This window comes from Corapipo altera, unplaced genomic scaffold (genome assembly GCF_003945725.1).
Source record: "Corapipo altera isolate COAL_440 unplaced genomic scaffold, ASM394572v1 55, whole genome shotgun sequence".
NCBI classification, from domain to species: Eukaryota; Metazoa; Chordata; class Aves; order Passeriformes; family Pipridae; genus Corapipo; species Corapipo altera.
This window is the reverse complement of record NW_020884882.1, coordinates 13765827-13792753: the sequence shown is the minus strand read 5'-3', so window position 1 is coordinate 13792753 and position 26927 is coordinate 13765827. Positions and strand designations below refer to the sequence as shown.

The 26927-nt window shown below is 40.5% G+C and overlaps 1 protein-coding gene across 11 annotated transcripts in view; it reads left to right on the top strand.

The window, feature by feature from the left end:
* FOXP1 (forkhead box P1) overlaps positions 1-26927 on the top strand; it is a 386121-nt gene that overhangs the window by 144286 nt on the left and 214908 nt on the right. For 4 of the 11 annotated variants that reach the window (XM_027640615.1, XM_027640608.1, XM_027640611.1 and 1 more), the window contains one exon: positions 19316-19381. The gene's annotated coding sequence lies outside the window, so the exon portion shown is untranslated. Of the gene's footprint in view, positions 1-12016; positions 12168-12826; positions 12847-12987; positions 13002-13782; positions 13826-14822; positions 14899-19315; positions 19382-26927 lie in introns of those variants that run through there. The other 7 variants (XM_027640618.1, XM_027640621.1, XM_027640619.1 and 4 more) reach the window with 7 other exon arrangements.

Here is a 26927-nt window from a genome sequence, read left to right as displayed (position 1 = left end):
CTGGGAGGAGTGGAAAGCAGTAGTGGAGGGTTTTTTTTGTCTTTTTTAGTGTGAATGTTTTTAAAACATTGCTGACTGTTAGTGTCAACAGAGAAGTACAGAGGAAGAGAGGCAGAAATAAAAGCGTGACTGGAAAGGTGCATCAGAACACAGTAATTACAGAAGCTTTATTTTTGCTGCCTTTGATGCCAGCATAAGTACGTGAAAACTAATGCGCTGCAGAGGACAGGTTTGTGGTTGAAATACACTTGATAGATTTTGACAAATTAAACAGTTGTAAAGATGTTTGGAAGTTTTCCAGATCTTTACTGTTATTTATGTCACTGAACTAAAAAAAATCAGTGGTTAATTTGCAGTTCTTATAATTTTTATGATACTTATGTTGTTGTAAATTTAGCAGCGTGCAGCATCAACTCAGCGGGATACATTTTATGTTGTCAGCTACCTTTTGATATCATAATAGATTTCAGTTGCCAAAGCTTCAGGGAGAGAGAGAATAAAATGTACAAGTGCGCTGTGGGAGCGCTTGGATCAGACCCAGGTAGGTGAGGAGTCGGTCTGCAGGGTTGTCGCTGAAGCCAGGCTTGGTCCTTTCGGGACAGCAGGAATGCTCCAGAGTCCTCTGCCCATGGTGATCTGTTTTAAGTGGTAAGGATGCATAAGATCCTTGATAGGATTGGGCCCCACAGCATCACTGATGGGTTTTTGAAGGCTGAGTGGCTGCTTATGGGTGATAATGGCAGCAGTGCAGAGCTCCTCATGTCTTTTCCAACCACATGGGTCTTCTCCTGACCCTGCATCCCAACAGCTGGTGCGGGCTGTGGCTAACAGGTGGCAGACTGAGATCTGGTCTTACAGCAGTTGTCAAACCCATATCTGTCTCAGTGTGTAACCTGGTTTTGGGGAACTATCCAGTCCCAGTTTGTTTATTTCTGCTAGTGATTTTCTCCATACGTGGTGGTCCACAGCATGTTTCCTGGGTAAATACAAACTAGAGAAGAGGCCAAGTGAATCTCTGGCATGATGTGGTCAGATGTGGGAGCAGCTTCTGTCCTGTGGGATGGCAGTGATCAAAAAGTGAAAGTCCTAACTTGAGTTTTACGAAGTGCCTCTGATACCTGAATTCATACATTTTGCAAGCTTTTTAAATAGATACTTTTTCCAGTTTTTTTTCTTTTTATGAAGACTCTCTATTCTCTCTATTTATAGAGACTTTTCTTCTGCTGTCTCCTATCGCAGAAGAGGGAGAGACATCTTAAGTTTAGGTGACTTAAAGAAGAGATGTAGTTGTTTCCCTCTTGGGAGGCTTATTTTAGTGGATTAAAAATGTTGGTTTTAATGTGAAGACTGAGACCTGCCTCAGGAATATGTGACACATGAAATGGACTTCATTTATGAAGCGTAGCCATGCCCTTCCCATCTTCCGTTTCTTTCAACATTTGCCCTTTGCCTCCTAAGCCTGAAAATGGAATAATTTATTAATGGTTGTTTCCTCAGTGTTTGTGGCATTAGCCACATTTCTCAAGGGCGTTTCATGTGCTCTTTCCACTCTAACGGGATTGTCCATTGAGTTCAGCTCTGGCACGTTGGGAATCCATTTGCACAGATAGCTGATTAAGCTGAACCTTCCTCATCCGTAGGTAATCCCAAAATACGCAAATTGTTAGCGTGAGATTGGTTTTCGAACATTTTTAGGTTTATAATTAAGGGATTTGTAGCTGTCCTCCACCTCTACTCCCTCCTCATCAGAGTCTTTAGCCGTGCTGACTCCAACTCTCCCATTCCCTTTTTCTTTCTTGATAATATTTTTTTTTTTTCTTTTCTTTCCCCCCTGGAGGTAGTTTTATGCCTGGCTCTTTCTCTGGGTACCGCTTCAAAACTGCATGGCTTGGAGCAGATTTTTGGGCACAGAATTTTTTGTGAAAAGAGCATTGTGCCACTGCTTGAGGTTTTGCTGGGTCTGGCTTCCCAAAATGAGAGTGGCCAATGCTGGAGTGAGCATGTACCTTGCTTTGGGGAGAAGACACACATTTGCTCTTGACTTGAGGACATGCTGGAGATGGGATGACTGAGAGGTTTGAATTTGGGTTTGGTTTTCGTTTAGGTTTGGGTTTTTTTTTGGGTTTTTTTTGTTTTTGTTTTTGGTTTTTTGTGTTTTTTTTTTTTAAATTACCAGCCAAGAAGAAGGTGAGGTGTTGGTGTAAGCACTGAGGAGCTGAGCAGGAGCAGATGTTTGCTCAGGGGCAGCCACAGCCCCATGTGGACACCTGCACCACACTCTGTCAGTGCTCTTCAGGTGAAAGATGCTGCTCTTGTGTGTTGGAAGAGCAAGATCAGATTTCCCTTTTGCTTTGCAGCAGCAGACTTGTATGTTAGTCTGTGTTCGCTGGCTAGACTTATTCTGGCTAATGTTTGCCAGATTCTTCTATTACATATTAAAATAAGATCGTATGAGTGGGTTTTCTTTTTGTGCGTGTTTCAAAAAACTAGGCCAGCCCTAACAAGCACATTTTTGTGTTTTTGTTGGTTTTTTTGCATTTTGTCATTTTACATATTGAAAAACGGAATGCAAAAGAAAAAAAACCTGCTAACATCAAAAAGAAATAAAGCTTTGCATTATTCTGCATAAGTGTTAAAATCTGACTGATAGTTTGTATATACAGACTTCGTTCTTTATAGTGTTTCCTTTCCCCACCCAAAGATCACAGATGCTACGATAAAAGTTAATGCTCTTTTAGTAGATGCTTTTCTTTTTCAGGATTTGGCCTAAAGAGAGTCGTGCAGCACTTTTGTTACTAATAAATGTGGCAAGTTTTAGTTAAAATAATAGGCAGGCATTAATTTGTCGGAGCAGGATCTTCTAAAAGAAAATGCAGGGCATTTCTCCCTCCTTAAATCCAGCTATTTTAATATCATAAAGTTTTTATTTTAACCATCAGGAGAGTAGCCCTGTTTAAGGAATTCAGCTTTAAAAAATGTCTTTGTAAATTGAGATTTTAGGACTACCTATTTGGAGGATGTTCCGTATGATAAATGACCCTTATAAGACAAAAAAAAAAAAGTAATTTTGCATGTCTGCTCCCTAGGATGTGTGATAATAATAAATGAACATTTTATATATCATTATATATATATCATGGCAGAACAAAAATCAGAAGATATATTATTCATTATTCCTGTTACTTTATATTTAAAAGGCAAAGGTTTTTGCTTCTTTGCCAAAACAACGGCTACAGAATATATTTGTAATAATCCTTGCAAATATGAAGGGTGGAGAGATCTTCCAGGTCGTTAGGACTGAAGAAAATAGAGATGCCTTTAATTGTATTCATTTGAACATTAATACATTAATGCTGAGATTTAAGTACTGTTACTATTAAAAATTAAACTGGAGGAGCAGTGTGCAGATCATATGCTTTAGTGTAAGTTGTCAGGTGCAGTGTTTGCATATTTAGCCTGCCATTCCAACACTAAAATGGATGTTGGAGACCAGATCTGGCTTTCCAAGGGACACTTTTTACATCACAACCCCCCTCTTCCCCCCCAGTTTAATTTCTGGCAGTAGCATTTCTTTTTCAGGGATGCATTTGCACCGCCTGAGCAAAAGTTGCAGTGAGTAAAATCAGAGGAGGATAAGGAGTAACTTGTTTGCTGTCCTGAAGTCCTCTTGTTCTTCTCCCCGTCCTCCCCCCCCCACCGTGTCCGCAGCTATTTTGCAATATGCAACCCCCTCCGAGCACCGCCTGCGGAACTGGAGTAGCTCTGGCATGTAGATTTCCCAGTGGGAGAACTTGTGTGGATGGTAATTTTAATGAGACCTGATTTAAGCAGTAGAATAGATCCATAAAACTAATACAAGCAGACTTTCAAGAGCTCTACTGTTTGTCAGGGCAGTGAATTTTAGAGGTGCATCCATTGGCTTGGTAAAGAATATTATAATCTGTAAAACTTAACCTGTATTAATTCAGATTGTTTCTATGCAAAGTACTATTGAGAGCATTTAGAATCCAGGGCAGGCCAAATATAGACTTATTTATTTTTGAGGCTCAACTTTCGTCCAAAAATCATGCTGGAACCACAGGATCTGAAAGCTGTGCTCTATATGAATGAATGCAAAGTCTGTACGAGTGCACACAGCTGTGCCTCTAAGCTGTGACAAACCCTTAACTTTGCTTTTTTTCACCTTCATTTAAGGCCACCGCTCAGTCCATCTGTATTTAAACCTCTCCCATGTTGTCACACCTAGTTATATATGGCAGTAACACGGGTTCCTTTGGATACATGGGGTTTTTCTGCAAATACAGGCGTTACACCCATCCCAGAACCTGAATCCTGCTTCACGTAATACACTTGGTCCACAACTTTTATTTTTCATCCTGGTGCTCTGGAGTGTCTCTTGCTGTTGTTGGAAATTGTGTAGTTCTGCTTGGCATTAATAATCTATTTTCTTTCCTTGCTCTCCTCCCCAGCCTCTTCCCTCTGTCCTGTTGTGGTTTTTTGTGTTTTTTCTCCCCCCCCCCGCTTTTTAACCACAGTTATCTCAAATGGCAGTAAGAGAGAGAGAAGGGGAGGGAAGCTCAGGGCAGGAGATCAAGGTGGGAATGGGAAGAACTGGAGTACCAGCAAGCAGCAGAGAACAAGGGACAGAAGAGTATCATGGGGGGAGAAATAGAGGGAAAAGTGGGGAGGGAGGAATGGAGGTAGAGGGCAAGGAGAGGGAGGCCAGGGATTCCATGTGCAAGAGGAGTAGAGGGATGCTCTGTGCCATGGGGGAAACACCAGGTCTGCCACCCCCTTCCTGGGCTCGGGCAACCCACTGACTGCAGGGACATGGGCAGAAAGGAGGTGGCTTCTGCCAGAGCTGGTGGTAACTGGGACATGAATTTAAATGGGGAAAAAGTTTATTTGCTTTTTCTTGCAGGAGATGCTAAGTGATTTTTGCAGTTTGAGTGGAGTGGCATTATTGCACTTAGCTCTGCATTTATTAAATAAATTTGTTCTCCAACTCAAGTGTTAAGTGTGTATTATGAAACCTCAGAGCCAATCTTAGTGGTTGCAGTGTGCAAATATTTTTAAAATTATGTAATTAAACAGGGCTTGGGCTGTAATGTCCACTGAAGTGATTTATTAATTGAATGGTTTGATTAAATTTAATGTTATTTTAGTTTATACAGAAAGGGTTGGTATCTGTTTCACAGATAGGGACATCTTGTGGGGCTGTCAGTGATGGTTCAGAGGTCCTTAGGAGGAATCTTTAGCACCCAATTAAATATTAACCAAGAAGATGTGACTCGTTCTTTCTCTGTCCCTGAAACTCTGTTTTGACATCTAAGGCTGGTGATAAAAATTTGCTCGGCAGAATCACTTGCAATGCACTCTATTTATCACTAGATTATTTCCAAATTAATCACGCTAAAAATCTTTCCATTGTAATTGTGCTGGGGCTCAGCGCTGTATGATGTGTGTAAATAAAAAATGCCCTTTTAATTTCATGTTAACTGTGTCTTGCCGCTGCTGCAGCCAAACTGTATCTGTTACTGTGGAATGTCATTTTAAAGGTATTGTGGTTACTGAGCGGCAGCTGTGATTGAAAAGTATGTAAACTAATCTTTAGTTGCTCGTGTCATTTTTATATTCTTATGTCAGAACACAAGAAAGCTGCTTTAAATTTGTCTTTCACTGTGTATTAATTTTCAAGTCTAATTTTTCTTGGGTTAAAGCATATACTGCCTTCTCTACTACACATTACCATTCAGTGCCAAAGTAAATGGCTACTTGTGAAAAAGTACAAAATTAGTTCCTGCTTGATTACTGTAAAATAGATATTTATTTTCGTAGGGAGAGTTTTTATTGCCAGTGCATAAAGGACAATTATCCTGCATGGTATCGGTGACTTAGAAGACGAAGTAATCAAGCATTGCATATTTATTACTGTGAAGAGCGGGGCTGTGCATTGCGTTCCTAAAAACAAGAGAGGTACAAGGGGTTTTGGCTTTTTGTGTGGTTTTATTTTTTTTTTTTCATTTTCCTTTTTTCTTCTAGGCTCGCACTATGTGTTGTTCTGCTCTTTTAAATGCAGACCGTTGGAAATTAAATCCTCAGTTAATATGTCTGCATAAGAACTTCTTTGTCTCTTGATGCCCAACCATTGAAAATTAAATGTGGTTGCGGATAAGTATTTATTCATACCATACCTCACACCTGATCTTGTGTCAGTATGACATCATCTTTGCCACAAAGATTTCTGGTGGTTTAAAAATGTTCCGTTGTGAAATAAGTGGGAGAGGTAGAAAAGGGGCAAGGAAGGCAACAAAAATAAACTACTAGTGGGATTTGATGTTTTGCCAATTAAAAACAAAATATAAAAAATCATGTTCTGAGGTCCACATTGCCGCCTTTGATCCATACACAGGACTTCCATTTGTGCCGGTGGCTGTTCAGCCTGCGGAGGGAAGACTGTACATGACTTAATTTGTATGTTGTGGGAAGTACATTTTCCTAGCATGTGGTCTAGCTTACTTGGAGAATCTGAAATGCGTTATAAATGTAAATGCTGTGTTTAAGTAAAACTTCATTATGTTTTGGTGGTTTCCAAAAATGCACAGGATTTGACCTTAAAGTGTTATTTCAAGGTGTTATGATGTATGAGCTAGACTTTGTAGTCTTCTAAATTAAATCTTTGAACATGTTATTATTGTATTTTGGCATCGGCAAGATGTAGTTCTCAGCTATTTTCTGTCACAGCCTTCATTTTTCTAACAAGAGTAACGAGACAGGGCCAGATTCTTCTGTAAGAGGCGTGTGCGGGATGGGGATTACCCTGCGTTCACCGTGGTGTAACTGAGGACGGGTCTGCCATTTGCATCCAAGCCCATGGTCAAGATGACTCCTTGTCCGTGGCTGCCACTGGGTTGGAGCCAGTGCTCCTGCAGAAACATGGGCACAGCTACGACCCACCACTGCTCCCCCTGACCACTGCAGAGCCCCATGTAGGATGTGGTGAAGGGTTTAGCGTTTGGATCCAGATCTGGTTCATATATAAAAGGCGTTGTGTTTCTGTTTGGAAAATATGAGCCCCTTTTACGTAGCCCAGGTGTGGATTAGCTCTCTAAACCATTTGCCCATTCCTGTGTTTGTGGGAGACTGTTTTCAATTCTTACAAAGAGGCCGTACAAGTCAAGCCATAGAAACAGCAGAAGCAATCCAAAAATGGATTTAAAAAAAAAAAAAAAATTAACAAAGTGTTTGTGATCTCAGGTTGGTAGTCTGGATGTGGGAGCAGACATAACCGCTATACATATGCTTATTTCCAAAGAAAATAACTGCAAAACATTTCCACCTATGCCACGAGTGCTCAGGGCTTGTATTTCTCTTTCTCTGTAACAGCCATCTGTTTGTGTTACAGTGGGGCTGTGGGCACTGTTCCCTCTGTGATGTGTGTCCCCCCAGGCAGCGCCCAGGTACAGGGAGGGTGCCAGCCAGCCAGACGTGGGGATAGGCAGGGTTTGGGCTGGGTGAGTTGTTGCAGAAAAGTCGATTAAGAAGAAGAGCTCTGAGTCAGCCCCCGGGGCCGTGGCCGTCAGTCTACGAAGTGCCAGAGAGAGACCGTCTTTGTAGTGTTGGTTTTGGTACTGGTTTCGCGTTGCACACTCGTGGTATGAATCATGATGGTTAGGAGGGTAATTTTCCCCTCAAGAACACAATATCCCCCCCCAAACAATCATAGAGCCATCCTTTTGGTCACTTTGCATAGCTGTCTTTCTGTCTGTCCATCCTAAGGTGGTCTTCCACCTCGGGCTTGGGGTGGGAAGGGAGAGCAGCACTCAGCCAATGCACATCGGAGGCTTGTCCTCCATCTGTGGCCAGGAGTTCCCCGTATTCCTCCTTTACATAGGAGGCTGGCTTCTGGATGGGGGAGGCCTGAAAAATCGGTGCAAATCTTCAACATAAAAGACACATGGGATACCCTGCTTTCCCTCTGGCATTCCTTCCCTGCTTCCCAAATAGGGTGTTGCTTAGAAATGCATCCAACCTCGAGTTCAAAATGGATCGCTTACCCGTGTTTCTTGAACAGCTAATTTTGCTGGCACGTTATTATTCACCCTCTGCTATTTTCACACTGTGACACAAAACTAGAGAGAAGAAGAGATTGAAATTTTGACCGGTACGTTATCCTGATACCTGAGATGCTGTGTTGATATGAGAGTATCTTTACCACAAGGACTTTCTTGGTGGTTTTAGAGATCCCAGTGTGAATAAGTAGAAAAAAGCAGAACTAATAGCTCAAGAAGCAAAAATATTTTTTCCTAAAGTAATTGATTAACATGCAAATATGTACTGTATGCATATTAAATATCATTTCAAAATGTGATGGGCAGGAAGCATAAGTGATGCCATTTGGTTTTGTGGCATCAGTGTGGGTTGATTAAGGGGGTGGGGATAAATTTTGGGGATTATTGATATAGCATGAGTAGAGCCAGATGGTTGTATTACACATCTTTTGTGTTCTTGTTTGCTTCTTAAAGCAGTTGCAGAATTTTGCCCTGGGCAAAATTTACTCTTTGCTCGTATGTTCCCCTGTGAATTTACTTTTGACAAAGTAGTTCACAAAGAGGAGAAATGCTGTGCCCACAAACTCATCTCTTCCCTTCACGTTTGTGAAGCCAACAGCCCCCTACTTAAGAAACATTTTGTAACTTGTGAAATAAATTAGCAGTAGGTGCAAGTTCAGTGTGTGTGTGTTGTGTATCGCTACCCCTCGGTGTGCAGTACTGATTTACAGAGTGTGCCATTTTTTACATTTTCCTTGTGGTGTTTTGGAGGAGAAGCTGTGGAAATGGCAACCAGTTCGGTTTAATGCTCTACTGATGTAGTATTCTTCCATTAAAGAAATGTTGTCTTAAAGATTAATGAGCTAATTTTTCCACTACTCTTATTTTAAGTTTTGAGATTGTGGTATACCTGATTCATGTGATCAAAAACACATACTTTGTGGTATTCAGGTTGAGTGGGAGAAGGTTGTGCTAGGTAGGTGTTTGTGACATTTGTTGGAACTGCTTATCACCGGAACCACCAAAATTTACATGTGTTTGTTATTTCCCTTTGAAAGCAATTTTTTATTTCCCATAAAAAGATGTTTTTTTTGTAAAGGCTTTGTGAGAAAGAATTTGCTTTATTTGTGCCTCACACCAGTTTTTGTGGGTGTAACTCCATTGACTCGGTTACTCCCAGATTGCATTCCTCCTGGAAGATGAGTTCCCTCTACATCTCGCAATTATAGTGGAAACAGTCATGCTTGCAAACGTTTTTTGTCTCTGCCTGTGTCCCCATGTGAAATGTGTGCTTGCAGAATGTGAGGGGGCTCACCTTGCTCACGGTGGTGGAACTTTTATTGGGGACCAGTTCATGCTGGCACTGACTCAATGGCCCCACATCTGCATCCCCTCTCCAGGCAAAGCTGATCCCCATGTTTTGCTCAGGCTGTGAACAGCAGCTTTGGACCCGTTTTTTAGAATCACTACTTGATGTAAAGGTGGGGATGGGCAGCTCTGACCCCACTGAAATCTCTGAGTAGTTTAGTTGCAAGTCTGAGACCGGAGCAACTTACTCCTCATAATGATGCCATTGTGCTCATCTGATCTGATCAGTTCTGGAAATGTTTTAGTAAGTCTATCTTACAACATTATAAGAAGATAATCAGCTGCCTTAGAAGGTCCCCATCTGGAGTATAGAGTTCTTTTACTGAAAGATGTTTTGCCTTTCCGAGATAGCTCTCGCATTTCATCATCTGTTGTGCAGAGATGAAGTGCATATGAAAAGTCAGTGACTCTGAATCCATCTGTTGTTATTATTTTCCACTGATAATTGGCTTGAACAATGAAATGTCTGTGTCTGTAGCCTTTGAAACTGTACACCCTGTTTATTTTGTGGAGGTCTTGCTCTGCTCTCCCCCTGCTTTTTTTTTGTTTTATTTTGGTTTTGTTTTTTTTTTTTTGTTGTTTCATTTTTCTCTCAGGCTCATAACTAGTGGAGCTTGCATGAAGATGACATCTTTGACTCTGTGCATCAGTATGTGTCACTCAGCATCTAAGGCTTGCCTGCCAATTTTTGTCAGGGTCCTGTGTCTGTGCTGTGTGAGTGCAGAGTAAGCTTGCAGCAGGAAGACTGGCAGATCCAGAGTTCATAGATATCTTACCTGAAATGTAGTATTTATAACACTTTCTCTATTAAAATATTAATTTAGAAACCAGTATCTTATACCTGTGGAATTAGATACTACCTGTAATTGTGTAATATGTTCTGTTGCATCCAGTTTTGCACGATGCAGAGTATTAATATTGGATTCCACTAACAGCAGTTCCATTAGCTTGCTCAACCAGTATGAGATATATATGAGCAGGGAGGCATAACTACCAGCCAGAACTGCCAAAACAGTCATTAGAAGCTCCATTGGGATGGACAAAGGCTTTTACACAGTGATATACTGATTAAATTTTGTTCTATGGTTTATTTGCATCAAGGTTAGATCACTATCATCTATGTGAACCGTATTATCTGACACCTTATTTGGAAGGTCATTTCAATGCAAAAATGGTGAATGATACAGGAGCTCTAAAATTTCCTGCCGGATTCTTTCATGAAGGATTTTTACCCTGTTAGGCTTGACTAGCTCACGTTATCAATGTTTTTGTGCCTTAACCTGGTGAGTTTATCAAAGGAAAAGTAAAAACTCCCTCCATACTGTATGAGTGCTCAGTGGAACTGAACACACCTAGATCCCCATTAAAACTGTGACTTATATCCAGTATCCTTTGAAATAATCTGTGACACATGCTTGAGAATCCAGTAAATGTGTGTTGCATCTTTTAAAGCCTGAATCTTCCCGTGTCTGTCTGCGTGTAAGTGCTCTTTCAGAATGAAATTTTGGGGCCGGACGCAGCCATGTTACGCTGTAGTCTGGAGCTCGAGAGAGTAAGGCAGAGGACTATAATCTTATTTGTGTTTCAATGGCAATCATTTAATACTGCAAGTTATTAAAAAATAATTAAATTACCAAAACCAACATGTAGCTGGGACTTACAATAAAAGGTCAATGTGATTTGACTCCTTAAGTTAGGAAGGGACACTGGTGAATTCCAATTGCTTTAAAATCGTGCTGCTTCATTCTATTTCTAGACTGGAAGGATAAATGAGACTGAAAAAATAATTTATATTCTAGAAGCAAGAGTAAATCACAGTATATAATTATGTATATTTGATTATAATAATAAATGCATAGATGTGCTTGGTGGTTATCACAGTCTCTAATTTAGTTGGTTTTGAAGTAAATATAGTTTGGAGAGGTCATTTTATGAGAGTAATATTTTGAAAATAATGTTTTTAAGGAACATTTCAGAAATTTCTTCCTTTTCCCCAAATAAACTAGTAAATAGGTGTGCATTATGCAGTGATTCATAACAGCTAAAATAGCTCTGTGTGTGGAATGTCTTTTTATATAGTAAACAAAACAGAGACAGCACAAGCAAATGCAGATTTAATCTGTCAACCAGAAGTCTCTGTATTAATTTTAAATCCTTGTTAAGAAACGACCCGGTCAGGAATGTATTGGATTTCAGTACAGTTAATGAAAATTAATTTTACAGGTGGTGTTTGGTTGTGTTTCTTCTGCTTTGGCGAGATGGGTGACTGAGCCAAAGCGGGCACAGCACACGATTGAGCTCTGTGCCAGAGCAGTGCTTAGATTAGAAATGAACGTTTGGCGTGGAGTTGTTGGTGCTGTTGTTATTTACTATTAGAGGAGCAAAGCATTTAGTGCTGTGATTTGATCTGATTTTGCAGCTCCTATCCCCTTAAACAAGCCGTGTAGCTTGTCAGAGATCAGGACAGGTAGAATGCACAGCAGGCGTCTGATTTGAGCCAGTTACTCATTTGCTGAGTGTTTGTGTTTATGCAAAGGGGCCTCTTCCTGCATATTTAATCTAGAGTAAGGCAGTGGCTTTTGTTGTGTTTAGACCACATACCTTCAGTCCTTCCTTACACTGCAGCCAGTGTTGAAGCACAGAAAGGCTGGATAGTCAAAAGTGCTTTAGTGTTTTCAAACTCTCAACTTTCTGCTGTTGGTTGGGAATTACTGTACAGCTCTAAGCCTTTTTCTTCCTCATTCATGGGTAAGTTTGCACTCGGTAGAATAAGATACTTTTGTTTCTCTTCCATTTTATAAATGCACAAAATGTTTGTTTGTTTGTAACTGTCCAAGCCTTCTTCAGCAAACGTGGTCCGCTGAGGGAGTTTGTTGCAGGGAATTAGATCAAGAACACAGGTGTTTCTGGAATATACTTTTGAATCAAGTACTAAATGCCGTATAGCAATAGGCAGGTATTTGCGGGGCGGGGAAGTGGGGGGGAATGAGTTCGGTGTTATTATTCTTTGTACTAACAAATCCTGTTTTGTAACTGTCCTGAAGATAATGCTTCCATTGTTAGCTAAAAGCTTTCAAACAGTGAGCAACTGCAAAAGCAGCAGGGGAAAAAAAAAAAAAAGGCAGAAGGAGGTGGGGGGAAAAGGCAACCCTCTGGTCTTTATTGTTTCCTTCGCAAGGGTCCTCACTCGAATGTCTGCGCTGTAATAGGGAGGTTTTTCTTATGTGGAAATTGAATCGTCTCTTCATTGATATTAATAGCACACTAGAGATGTTAGCCATGATGCAGAGTACCAGAGCTGTGGAGTAGGAAACCTGATATTGCAGGGGGAAAAAATGACAGTCCTCTTGCTCCTCAATGTGGGAGACATCCCTCCCCGAGAGCGGAGTTTGCATAATGGCATCCTGCCTCAACTATTTACTTATAGGTATTTTAATCTCGGGCTCTTTCTTTTAGTACAGGCGTAATTACTGTCGCTCGCTCCTGCACTTATTAACTGCGCAGCTCGGTTACTGATTCCGTCTGGACAAATTAGTTTTAAAAATGACTTTGGAGAGAATCCGTGCGGTGTGCCTGCACAATGTATGTAGTGTATACGTAATGTGTGCTGGGTTGGGAGAGCGTCAGGGTCTGACGAGAGGGAACTGGCATCAAAAATTAAAGAAAAGACGACAAAGGGCACGTCTTGAAGGCTGAGGGTTGTAGCACAGACAGCGCTTGGAGAAATGTGGAAAAATGTGCGGTGAGGCCAGAAGTAGTAGTTTTGGTTCCCAATTAACTATTTCCTTCGTTTGAGTAACTCCTCTCAAACAGAAGAGTGTGCTGTTCCACCACATGTTGGAAAGTGTGAGAATCTGAATAAAATTTCATCAACCTTATTAAAATATGTAGGGACTTTGGTCTTCTTGGGTACGAATCAGCCTACAGACTCAGAGGCATTTATTAACAATAAGACTGCTGAGGTTTTTTAATAACAAAATTACAAATACCGTGTCTAATTGTAAGTGTATTACTTTTATGCACCAGTTAAAAAAAAAAAAAACTTTTTATGAGGAAAAGTACCTCAGTCAAAGCACCTCGTGTGATTAGTGCTATTGTATTCTTAAATTTTGATTGATAGAGATAATAGTTTTCACTTAAAAATACAGACAGGTACTTTAACTTTCCATGACAATAGCTATTTGCATTTCTTTTATCTTTTTGTTTAACATTTGTGGGGGTTGGGACGGATTTGATTATTAACTCTTATTGCACATCGAGGTAAATGCTAAAACAAAGCTTTTGTTAAAGCTTCAAAAGGTAAAACAGCAAATATTGTTTTTAGGCTTCAATATTTAAAGGCTGTTAAAGGATACCTCGAAAATATTTTCACATGACCACGACCAGGAGTGTCACTCGCCTGCCAGGTAAGGGACGGGCCCCGGGGCGGAGGGGGGGCTGTGTTGGGGGAAAGAGCCCCCGAGCAGCGCCGGGGTCACGGCAGAGGAGGAAGATGTGTGTCTCTGTGTGACTGTATGTGTGGAAAGTGGCGTTGGAGGGTTGTGGAGAAGCGCCAGCCTTCCCCGAGGACCCGGCCGTGGGTCCCAGCCGGGCAGCGGCGGGGCCGGTGCTGGTGGGTGGCAGCGGTGCCCGCAGCCAGCCCGGGAGCCCCGCTCGCCGCTGCGCTCGGGAACGGGAATTCCTCCCGTTGCTTCCATCAGGAGAGGTCAAGTTTCAGGAGGAGAGTTGTAACGCAGGCATAAAATGGTTAAGGCTGGCACTGAGGCACGGAGTGTTATTTTAAGAAGCGGGGAAGATCTGGCGATACGAGCCAGGCGGCAGCGTTTGATGGCTGGCTCTGGCTTGAGCGAGATGGTGGCCCCTGGCTCAGGGAGATGGGATCTGGCAGAGGGACATGATAGCCCCTGGCTCAGGGAGATGGGATCTGGATAGGGAGATGATGGCCCCTGGCTCAGGGAACTGGGATCTGGCTCAGGGATGGCCTCTCCTCACCTGACAGCCTGGGTGCTTCCTCACCTTCACCTGGGATGGATTCAGTGAGGGCCAGCCCTGTCACACGGGGCGATTCGCGGAGGCAAACGACCAATCCATCATTAAAAGATGCAAGACTTAGCGATCGCAGTTCAGATTCCGTGTTGGAAGCGAGCTGTTCGTAACTTGTCTGCGAACTGCACCCGTATTCCCTGTAAGAGCTGTTTAAAAAGCGGGGGAGGAAAGGATCGTGATTAGTTTCGTAGCATTGGCTTACACCGAGTTATTCTTTTCCAAGGTTACGGTGGACTTGAAAGGTAATATTATTTTGAAAGAGCAAATGTGCTGTGCATAGCTTTGTCCTCGTGCTGTTATTTATTTTTATTTTATTTTACTTCTGTTTAGAATAAATAATAAGCACCAGCCAGAGATTCTGAACAGCCTGCTAATGACTGAAAATGAAAAATACAGTATGATTTGCTCCCTCCTTCCACCGAGAAGCAGCAAGGTAGCAAGCATTGATATCCCTGTGTTTTGGCCTGTACCAAATCCATTTCCCCCTCTTCAAAGCGAGGTGAAAGAACTGCACTCAACCTCTCACAGTTTTACTGTTCCACCTGCATTTTACTTTCTGAGGAGGTGATAATGACTCCTGGTGTAGAAAATCTCCTGTGCCATGCCTCCTGAGATTTAATACATGCTGCACAATAAAAAGTGGCCACCTTGACAGTGATCAGAAAAAAATATTTCTCCCCCAGATTATTTAAAATATTTAATTTAATATATTTTTTTGAGGTTGCTGGAGAACTCTTTAAAATAGATACAACAAAACAAAACAACTGCTGACCACCCTCAAAGCAATTCTGCACATGATTTGTGTGTATTAGTGCAAGTAACCCCACCAAGTGCACTGTGTGAGAAAAGTAACCTGTGTGCAGGATTGGGCCACGAGCCTGCCTTGTACCAGATGTTGTTCTTCATGATCAGTGTACATCCTGTATTTTCAGAATTAGCAAAATACCAAATGAAAAACATTTATTTTTTCTTGTACAAACATCCAGTTGACAGAATCACAGACTGTGTCTTTTTTCTCACTGGACAAAAAAATAATGATTACGAGAATAGTAGGACATATTTCACATTTCAGCCTGTGTGCAGTTGAATGTGACTCAGGGAGTTTTGAAAGGAAGAAACAGCTGTATTAGGTGGTTACGGTTCACTTTATTTAGAAGCAATTACTGCACAGAAGTGCTTATTTTGAGGATCAGGTTTTGGTATTTTAAAGCTTCCAGGAAGCTTTTTAGTAAATATTTTAATCAGACACATTCAATATATTTCAGCTGGTCTTCTATAAGAAAAATGAATCAAACTCTCATTTTAAAAACATTTTTTCTTGTGCGATCAGATGTGTATAGTTTTTTTATGTATATATATATATATATTTGATTTTTTTAAAAAATAAAAGAGTTCTTTCTAGGTAGGGAAGGTGAGATTCCTTTGCTACTTTAGGTTTCCTGTAATGAATTGCAGGCTTCTCAGGGCTGGGACACTGGCAAAAAAAAATGTATATGCGTAATTTTGAGCAGGGGAGCAGCTCAACTGGTGTTCTACTTTCCTGTGTAAAATTACTCAGAGCTAGTTTGTGTGGGATCAAGGTCCTTGTCAATCTATTTTTGGCTATACCCAAGGCTCTTCTCATTTAGATATTAGTAAAAATGTTACTGTTTTAAGTCAACTTTCATTCTGCAGTGCTCTCTATTTCTGTGTATTCTCTATATTATTAATTAAATTTGGATTTGCAGTGATCACTTCGAGTTAGGGCTCCATCCTGCAGCCTCCCTGAAATGACCTCCCTGCCCTGAAGGAGATCACTAAATGAAATAAGTGTTCTGGGATCAAAAGAGTTACAAGGTCCAAGCTGACAGCAGGTATAATGGCAAAGCCTCTGATATTTTTCTGGTCCCTTGGTACTGGGTAAAGAGGTAGGACCTGATCCAGAGCAATAGTGGGGCTTTCTGTTGAAGCGTTTATGGCACTGGCTCAGGTGGTGATCTTTTTAAGATTATTGTTGTCTTTCCAAAATCCTGCTGAAAGCACTACTTTAGAAAGCATCTTCATATCCAAGGATTTCAAAATATGTTGCCGAAGTATTTACCCATCTCAGTGGTGGGTAAACTGAGGCACGTGTTGAACAAATCTCATGTTTTCAGGAATATCTGGTAAAATCTGTGCAGGGCATGTAGATTTGCATGGACTGTTCCCTGTGTGGGATATCAGTTGAGCCTTGGGGATGGCTTTGAGGGCTTGGAAACCTTCCTTCCCTCTGCTCGTGAGACAGCAGGACCACTGCTACTCGCTTGCAAAGTGGATTTTTGTTTGTGGTTTGATTTTCTATTTTAATCATCTCCTTGGGGGGAAAATATGAGTGTAGCAAAGTGTCTTACTTTGGTAAGATGGGATTTTTTCTTTGTTTGCTCCACACACACACTTACAGTGTTGATGGTACTTTGTGTTTATCTTAAAGACAGCATGATGGAAGGAATGTGTGTTGCCTACATCAATTCGCTCACCCGTATAAACATTTTCAGGAGGAAAGTCTGTATTTGTGTTTCTTACGTTTCGAGATACTCAACTTTTAGACTATTAATGAGAAATTTTCACAGGTGGGAACAGCTGTCTCTGCTGCTCATTTTAACTTCAGTGGTACATTATCCAAATTTTCGAAAGCCAGGTAGCATACAGCCAGCGTTAGATAACCAGAAACAAAAGCAGTCTGGATTTTAATCAGGCAGTAATTTGTGAGGAGAGCTGAGTCCTCCTCGCTGCTGTGTGTGTGTTGCCCTCAGTAGACTCCATTGGTCTCCCACCAGCTGATGGTTGGGCTGGTGTTACCGGGTTTCCTTGGAGCGCGTTCGGTTCATATGTCACAAATGTGTTTAGAAAATGTTTACCTGCCTTTTTCAGCACTGCCCAAAGAAATATGCAATGCACATTTTATGCAAACATGTGATTTTCAGCAGTTTCCTTAAAAAGTACGTTTTAAGATGGTTCATTTGCTATCATGAAGACTCGGGGTAGAAATGAAGTCTGCTTGCCAAAATACTGCCAAAATAAGGATCCGACTGCCAAATACCCAGAAAATTTATAAAACAGATAAATATGAAAAGAGGTTTAAAGTGTCAAACTCATGATAACCCCTGCAGCAAAGCAGGATAAAAGCCTTTATTGTTGCTAATCTAAGAGCACATCACATGTCAAAGGTCACGTATTTTACATAAAAGATGTATTGTTTTACATACTCTCAGGAAGGTGAGCCCTGACCTATTATGATGGAGTAGTGTTATGTCCTTTACAGTGCAGAATAAGGAATGTCTTATATGTCTACCTCAGCAAAGCATGTAGGGCTTCAGATACAGCAAACACGTACAAATTTTGGCCCCTGATGTTCTGATACTGCATTACAAGACCTGTGAAAAGCTTTTCAATCAAAGCATAAAAAATAAAAATAAAGTGCCAGTGAGCAATAGATAAAACCAATATGCATTTCATCTCAAGGTAACCTTTTTTTCTTCTGGCTAAAAATAATCAGGTTTCAATGGTAAAGAAATAATGCCTCATTCTCATTGTGAAAACATTTTTCCTTCCAAAATAAATGGCGAATGAGTTCATATTCTCTTGAAACAACTTAGTGAAGATTCTGATTTTTCCCAGAGGTTGGTATTTTACTGCTTCAGTAAAAAGCTTAACCTAGTGATGCAAATAGTGCAGCTTACCATTTGGTGAGTTTCACAAACACCCCCAAAACTCCACATCACTGTGTGAATTTTGTGAAATGGAGTTTCACGTAGCTCTGTCTTACACATCCACATGTCACCGACTTTCCGTTTCGTATGATGTCATCTGTGTCACCAAATTATCACATATTTCTTTGTCTGTATTACATATTACTCTGCACCCCTGCAGCAGCAGATCAGCATTTCAGTGAAATTATGTTATAATTTTACTCTGTTAAAGTATTTGGTCAATTGAGGTGGAATTAATTCTGAATGCTGTTAGTGGTTTGAGTTAGTAACTTGATCTAAATTAATAAACAAATGTTTTTCTTTTCTCTTGTACCATATGTTGATCCCAATTACATGAACAGAAAGTGGCAGATTGTCATGTTTCTTAAAAGATTACATACTCTTTTGCATAAGAGAGAGTACACAAGATGCAGTAATATACAGGGTAAAAAAAACCTACACGTGCTGTTTTCTCCCTCCTACTTTTTATAAAGATACACTTTAATTATTTCACTTTTTAATACCCACTGCTCTTGCTACCTTGGCATGCTTGATGTGCTCTTGATAATGCTTAGTGAGAAGATATCCCAAGACAGTAAACAACTTTTTGAATTAGGAAGATGCAGCTAGTTTTAAAATCTCATCTAGGACTGTGTCTCTATGGAAAAGGATGAGAAAAAAGAAAGGATCCAGAAGCTAAAATAGCAGCGGTTACAAATGGTCTTAAAATGCCTTAAGTAAGGAGAACCCATTCAGACAATAGTCAGATTTCTGAAACAAAGAACTGAACTCATCTATTATTCAAACTGAAAATAGATTGATAGACATCAAGATTAAGAAAGTTTATGCTCGAGAACAAAGATGTCTCATCTTCATGGGGTTTTTTTTCTGCTTTTGTTTCTTCCCAAAGACCAAGTTGTTCATGCTCAAGAGCCTCACACTAGCTGGTACTGATAAGCACCAGTCCTGTGACTTGATTGTTTTTATTAACTCTCTCTGAAAGTCATTCACCATTAAACACGATTAGATTCATTTGTTGCTTTATTTATGTTTGTACTTGCAAATGTGGTGCCAATGAAAATGCTTCGGGTGTTGTTGCTGACACTGACCCAGAGTCACGTGTGTTACCTTCTTTCTCTGCAGGGTAAGAAGAGTGACCTTTTTGGGTGGCTGTAACTGAAGATTGCTTTACAGGAGCAACTGAAGAAGGTAAATACAAATACTGTTTTGCACACAGTTTCTAAAGTATGTATGAAGGAAGGATCTGATCCTAAAAACACCAGGACTGTGCCTTAGTTGCACAAGTAGAAGCTCTTCTGGCAACACGCATAAAGTTTGGAGCATTTGACTTGGAGCTTTGGGAGTCACTGCTGTGCCTTAAACCAGTGTTTTGCCTGGGAAACCAGCGGTTTAGGTGTCCAGTTATATTTTAGGAGCAAGGCCACAAAGATGCACATTTTGGCTTTGAGCCATGTTCTGAGAAGGCTGTTTGGTAGCAGGGCAGGGCCTGTGTGCAAATGGGAAGACACTGCTGTGGCTGGTTTTGGTGGCCACGTGGCCAGATCCGTAGCCCAGCATCCATAGGTGCTAGGCTGGGAGCTGCAGCAGCACAGCCCCACAGCAAGGTCCCCTTACAAATCCTTAAGGAATGGTCAAATCAGCTTCACTGCTACTTTGTCCCAGGCTGAGACACTCCTGGATTTACAGCAGCACATTGAGCAGAGCAGGAGAGCAGAATTTAGCTGTTAATTTGATTGCTTATTATCACTGCAGAAATTAAAACACATGCTTTTTAGTCTTTTGGAGCACAGCAAAAAAAGGAAAGAAATATCACTCTCCGCAAAATGATTTTTATTTAAAGCAACGTGAAAGTCCCTTGCTTCTAAATTAACTCCTTGCCTCTCTCTTCTTGTCCAAAGTTTCAAGTTGGAAGGGGAATATTAACATCACAAAAGTGGTGATTCACAAAATTAACTTGCAGAAGAGAAGAGTAACACAGATCAGTGTTTGGTACTGAAGGGTGTCATCTGACTGAGGTTCATATGGCTGCTTTATAATCACCTTCTTTCAGAAATTAATAGTCGGTTAAGCACCATAGCAACAAGCAACACTGATGTAAGCGTTGAGCAGTGGCTGCTGTTCGCTGTGATGTCAGTCCTCGTTAGTGCTGTTCTCTTGACCTTGTTTGAATATAAAATGGTGATTTCATTTTAAACTTAGAATTTTACAGATGACTAAATGCATCGGAGCGAATTAGAGCTATTTTTATTTTTAATTTTATTAAAATGTACTTGAAGGGGGGGAAAAATGTCCCTGTTCTCTTCTGGTTTAAATTAAAATAGATCTGAGGATGATGTGCGAGTTTTTTTCAGTTCTTTGTTGCCAAAAATATCTATTTAGTTAGGATGAAATTCATGAAGTTTAACTGAATATTGCAATCCTTGGCCATGCCAATGGTGTGTGTCAACTATATGATATAAGCCTATCTTCAAGATTTGAATATTACTGGGGGTTTTTTGTGGTGGAACCTATCAGGTATTAGATGCATTCCAGCTCTTGAAGAAGCAGCAGATCCTGCAGTTTAAGAAGATAGTGGTTCCTTGCCCTGCAGTGGTGTTTCTCCTTTGAGTTTTTGTGAAGAAGGGAAAAAATCTGAAGTGCTAGGTGCATTGGGGGCCTCAGAATTAATGGGATTCTTGTTCCTAGTTCACAGGTGGTCGTGATGCTATGTGACCCAGAAAAATTAGGAATTTTGGTGGTGATGAATGCAGGACACTACCTTTAGACTCACCTAAAGTTTGTAGGTCTCTAGAAGCAGATATATTTTGTTCTGCTGCCATCAGTACACAACTCATGTCCCACATCCTTCAGCAGTGAGCAGTTTGGGTGATTCACAGAACTTATCACTGGAAAAGACAGATTTTTCAGTCTGACCTCCTGCATATTGTAGGTTATTGATTCTCCCCCCTGAGCAAAGCTGGTAAGTAGAGTTCAACCAAACTCTGTTTCCCAGAAGCTGATCCAGGCTCAGTGGGAAGACACTGAGGACTGGAGAACAATGGGTCAGTTATGGTGTATGAAAGTGGGTGTGCGTTCAAGGATGTGTTTTCAAACTACACAACAAAATCCAAAACTTGATGGAAAACAAGTTGTTCAACGTGTCCTTTAATGTCAGGACTTGTTCCTCAGAGAAGGTTTGGCTCCATCCCTTTTCTATGCAGTGAGGGGTGCAGTTTTCTATGCAAACCTATTTGCTGCAGTAATTTTGCAACATATTTCATAAAATAAAACCATAATGAATGATATGTGGTCCAAGAAACTGGATGTCAAATTTAAACTGGGTGAGAATTGAAACTGCCGAGATAATAAACCATGAGAATAGGAGATAGTAATGGAAATAGTGATAGAGTCCTAATTAGAGCAGTGCCACTGAAACAGGGAAGGTTAAGGGTTTGGTTGATTGAGTTTGAGCTCAATTGCTTGATAGCTTAATTTCAGGTGAAATCCCATCTTCTGAGTTAGCGGTTAAGCCGCTCAGTGCAGTTTCAGAGCAGGACTCGACTCCTTGAGGAGCAGCCGTGTGGCCCCGGGCGTCCCAGCGCTGCGTGTGAGCCTGGCCTCGGGCATGTGGGGTGGGATACAGCAGCACAGAGCTGGTAAAATGGATTTTTATTCTGCATGTTTTGTTTGCTTTCTTTTTTTTTTTTCCTCCAAGGAGCTCTGAACACAGGCAGAAGTAACAGAACAGATCCAGCAAGGGGCTTTGATGGTTAAACCTTCAGAATTAAGATGTTTACATTCTCCTTTATTTAGCACTGTTAGGCATAATGCCTAATTATATGCCAGTTTTTCCTCAAAGTAAGAATTTGAAATGTTTGATTTGGGGAGAAGGGAGGGGAAATGTATTTTTACAGAATTATGGACAATAGTGTTAGTTTTCCAGGAGAAGTAATTTGTTTAAATGTATGTAAAAGTGTTTTCAATAATCAAACAGCGTTCAGTGAGCATTGTAAATCAGGGATAGCTTGCATGCTGAAAAACTGAAAAGTACAAAACATGCTACTAAACTTGTACATTATTGATAACAAAAGGCACATATAGACTTTTAAGATAGCAAAGATACAGTCCTTCAGAAAACCTTTAACGGCGAAAAAATCAACACAAAGGATTTAGCAAAGTTTCACTTAGTTTAAAATTTCAAATCTTAATGCTTGTCAGAGTTAAATGCTGATTAAATATTGATAATAAACTAGAGGCTGCCTGCTGTAACTCAGAGTCGAATGAGATGATCAACAGATAAATCTGTGGGTTTGAGCTCTAACTTTCTTATATAGGTTTATTTTCTCCTCCCTTCCCTTCTAGCCAGGAGAAAGGTCAGAAGGACTTTTTTTTCCTTAGCTAAATACAAAAAATGGATTGTGTAGCTGGTCTACGTGAAAAACTAAGTGGACAAAAAAGAATTACTTTTTCCCAACTTTGTTTCATCAGGAAAAGAAATGGTTCTCAAATCACATTGTCATGTTGCTGTGCCACCTCTTTGCTGGCCATTGCAGGCAAAAGTCTAAGCCTTGGTTTCAGAGACATTTCTGTTTAGGAAGGGCTCAGCAACATGTGCAGTTTCTCCCCAGAACTCTGGTGACTTCCAGAAGATGTGCTGGTGGCATCCTTACTCCTGTTTGCCTTTCCCATTGATGCCTGCTGCTCATGTGCTGGTGGGGTGGTTGTAGCTGGAGCAATCAGGCCACATCCAAGACTGTATTTATTTATTTTTGGACTGTTGGGAAAGGTTGTAATATTATTCTACTTGCTAAGACCTTGAGTTACTCAAAGTTATTCTTGGTAAGGCTGAAAGGTGAAGTGTGGTGCAAAGTGTTTCTGTAATCTCTAGTAACAGAAATTACAACATTACCTGCGTGTTTTTCAAACCCTAAAAAGGTTGTGTGTGGATCTTTGGAAACACAAAGTGCTTGAAGACCTTACCTATTTGAATGAAAAGTTTGGTCCAGAGATGGGTGAAGCTGTGACTTTTCTTAAACAATCAGCTCAAGGAGATATAGAAAATAGATTAAGAAGTTTTGGATTAGTTTAAGAAGTATCTGAGCAAATCTCATTAACATGGCCCACTGCTTACTCTATTGAAGACTTCAAAGATCTGTCAGAGGAGTTCTTTCTGTGCTATTGTCTGCCAGCATTAGCAATCTCAGAGAACATGTTTCTTTTGTTTGCTTTTGGCCCATTTAGCTGTTCTTCTTTTTCTTCTTCTTAATATTCCTTAATATCTTATACATCTTCAAGTGGGTTGGTTAGAAAAATACGTTTCTCCACTTTAAGATAGTCAGTAGCAGGTTTTGATCCTCTTATTCAATGCTTTTGGAGCTGATCCTTCTAGTCTTCGTGAAGACTGCTAAAGGGAGAAAGATTTGGCCAGTATTTTGCATAATCCTGCAGCGTTTCTCCCATTACCTTCTGTAGATGCTTGATACGATCTTCAGTGAAATGCAAGACTCATTTGTATTACTCAACTTGCAGTCAAAGAACTGTCACCAGTTTGGAATCCGTGAAGAACATGCAGCACGAGACTGAGAGGTTTGTGCACCTCTGGATTAGCCTAGTCTACACCCACAGATCAAACACGGGTGCATATATTGAAAATGGTCCAACATGTAAAGGTCGTGACTGCAGATTAAGCAGCCAAAAAGGATGCACTGATGTTTGCCTGTTGTTAAAAAGTGCTGTGAGGTCTGTTAAGCTAAGCTGTTATCAGAGGAGGTCCAACCTCCCTCATCTGGTAAGTTTTGTGCTAAAATGGTTTGACTGGCAAGTGCCATCACGGAGCAGCTTAGGGCTGCAGCATCCCTGCCACAAGCAGGTGTTGAATTCCTCCCACCACTCTTCTCTGTATGAGGAAACTTGAGCTGTGTGCATCCCAAGAGGGAGACCAGACATCACAGGCAAGGCATGGATATGTCTACGAGGGATTTTGTTCTTGTTGCAGTGATGGGTAGTGCTGTTGAAGCTGTTTGGACTTGTCATCCTGAGCCTTTTGGGAAAGGCTGTTGTAAAAACTGTGTTCAGAAAGCTGGAGCCTGTTCTTGTGCCATCAGTGATTCATGAACAGCCTCCTCTCTCCTACAGATTATAGCTTTGCTATGGACTGTGTTCAACAGGTACATTGCTGTACTTATCTTTTAACCTGACCTAACTACAGATACACCAAGGAAACAGCTCATAACACACCATGTGATACAGACTGTGCAGTTTCTAGCCTTGGTTTTTCAAAACCAAGCTGGATAATATGCCAGGACGTGCTGCATTTTAACACAGCTTGACTGAAGAAAGAAACCTGCCTCTAGAAAACTCACGTCGCAAAGATGGTGCCCGCTCCTGTGCTGCAAAATTTAGAGACACGAGAAAGTGACAACAGAAATAGATTCTTATTGCATATTTCTTATTTTATTTGGTCATCTCTAAGGTTATTGCCTTTTGCTTTCTACCATACCAGAAGTATATCTTCTGTGATGCTTAAGTTATTGTTGTACAGTGATAGCAGCTGTGTTTTACGGCAGCAGTGTTACAAGACCAGTGATGTCAGTGGGCATTACAGGAGGACACCCTTTTAATTTGGTAGCTCAGGCTAAAAACAGGACATTAAAAAAAAAAAAAAAGGGAAAAAAAGTTTTCGTCCTGCCCATATTTCTCATTGCAACATGTGAAAGCATTTTTCACTGCAGTGAATGGCAGGAACTTCAGACACCACCTCTGAGATGTTAAATTGCTCAGTGTTTCTCCAGTGCAACCTGTGAATTTTAAGTTGTGGCTCTCCCACCTCTGCTGGCCGTATACTTTTCAGTGTGTTTTGCATAATACCCCTTAATTGCTCAAAAGGGTCATTTCTGACTCTGAGCTCACTGTTTATTTTTTTTAGTAGGGTAGCACAAACATTTGGACGTTTGTAACTAAGACTCTGACGTCATTTCCATTGCAAACCATTAATATCCATAGTTTATAATACGGCTTTTCAAAATAGATTTTTGTTGTAATATGATGATCTCTCTTTTTTTTTTTTTTTAAAGTAGAATTGTTATCCTCCTTAGAAAAAAAAAAAAGGGATCTTTTGAGTCTACTTTCTGTTCCCATCATACCCTTTTTGTTAGTTTTCACAGCCTCTCTGTTTATCTATAGTAGTTGTAATACAAGTGTTTAATTTAATCCTCTGACTTATTAAGGGTTAGTCGATCCCAGTGTTGGAAGGAAATGTCTGTGGAAGGGCACAGCATTTCCTGCTCCTGGGGCACTTCCACCAATGGAACAGGAGTATGCAGTTGTGACATTTACTAATTGTCTGCAAAGATCTTAGAAATAGAAAGTGCTACATTTAAAAGCCAACATCAGCTTAAATCAATAATATGGGCAATGAGACCATTTCCTTTTTTGTGGGAGGGGGATTTTTTAACCCCTTTTAATTGGAAAAATCTCATGCAGTTATTCTTACAGTTTGTGTTTGCTTTATTGCTGTCATCCTTCTCCATTTAATTTTTATTCCAATAATTGGAAAAGATATTTTTATTGGGGAAATTTTGCTTCTAAAACTTTACTGAATGCAAATTGAACATTGTAAAATATGTTGTTATTGGAAAACTGCAAATTCATTTGTATCTTTATTCCTCTTCAAGATCCAATGTCCAGTGAGAAAAATGTGCTTTTATTGTTTTGTTTCCTTTTGTTTTAAGGAGGGAGAGATGATTGCTTTTGGTGCTGCTTACTTAGAGAGTCCAAAGCTTTGAGTTCAGTTTTGGAGAACATTAAAATAAGCCCACAGGAGGTCTTGTAAAAGTTGTAAGAAATTGTAAGCATGTCTGCTGAGTCAATTATACAAGACAAATTACCAGGGAAAGGCTGCAAGGTTCCAAACTTGTTATTTACTCTCTGCTGTCTTTAAAACAATTCACTTCTGCTTTTGATTTCACTGCAGATAAATACACGTTTTGGGAGAAAAAAAAGATTAATTAGACAAAATATTAGTTAAAATTGAAAGAATTATCTGGATTTTTATTCATGTAGTTAAACGGAGAGTCTGGACTGTCCCTCTTTGGAAAGGTGGATCTGAGAGAATGTAGTTTAAAAATGCAGGCTTTGGCTTTTTAAATTTCTCCTCATTGAGACTCAAGTGCACGAGGCAATTTTTTTTAAGATAATTTGAATTTTAATATTCAAAATATACATTTTGAATCTCTGAGAGCATCCAGGGTTCTTTTTCAGTTTCTTAACCCTGTAATAAATTTCAGAAAATGGCGTGAATAGTGCAAATCCAACATGTGCATGGTGTAAATCCCACGTGTATAATGTGTGCTCGCTAAATCTCCCCAAGTTTGTGTAGTCAGTGTGTCCTGTGTTCATGATCTGCAGGCCAGCTGGAGCATTACTGCTCGGAAAGCTGCCATGGTTAACTCGGCTTGAAATGCATCCAGATCAGCCGATGGATTTTCTAGATACTTGATAAGGTGAAAAAGTCCAGTAAAGTCCTTTTCCTCCTTTCCCAGCACAGTTCAGATGGAAAGCTCAGAGAGGAGCTGGGTAAATAGCTGGGGTTTACTAGACCCGGCTGTGTTTGAAACTGATGCTGAAGCCCTGCAGTGATTCCCAGCCGGGCTGTGGTGCTGTGCTACATCCCCTGCATCCCAGTGTCACTTGTCTTTGAAGTTGCCCTCCTAGAAGCTACTGAGGAGGAAGGCTTTTAGCTACAAGGGGTCTGAGC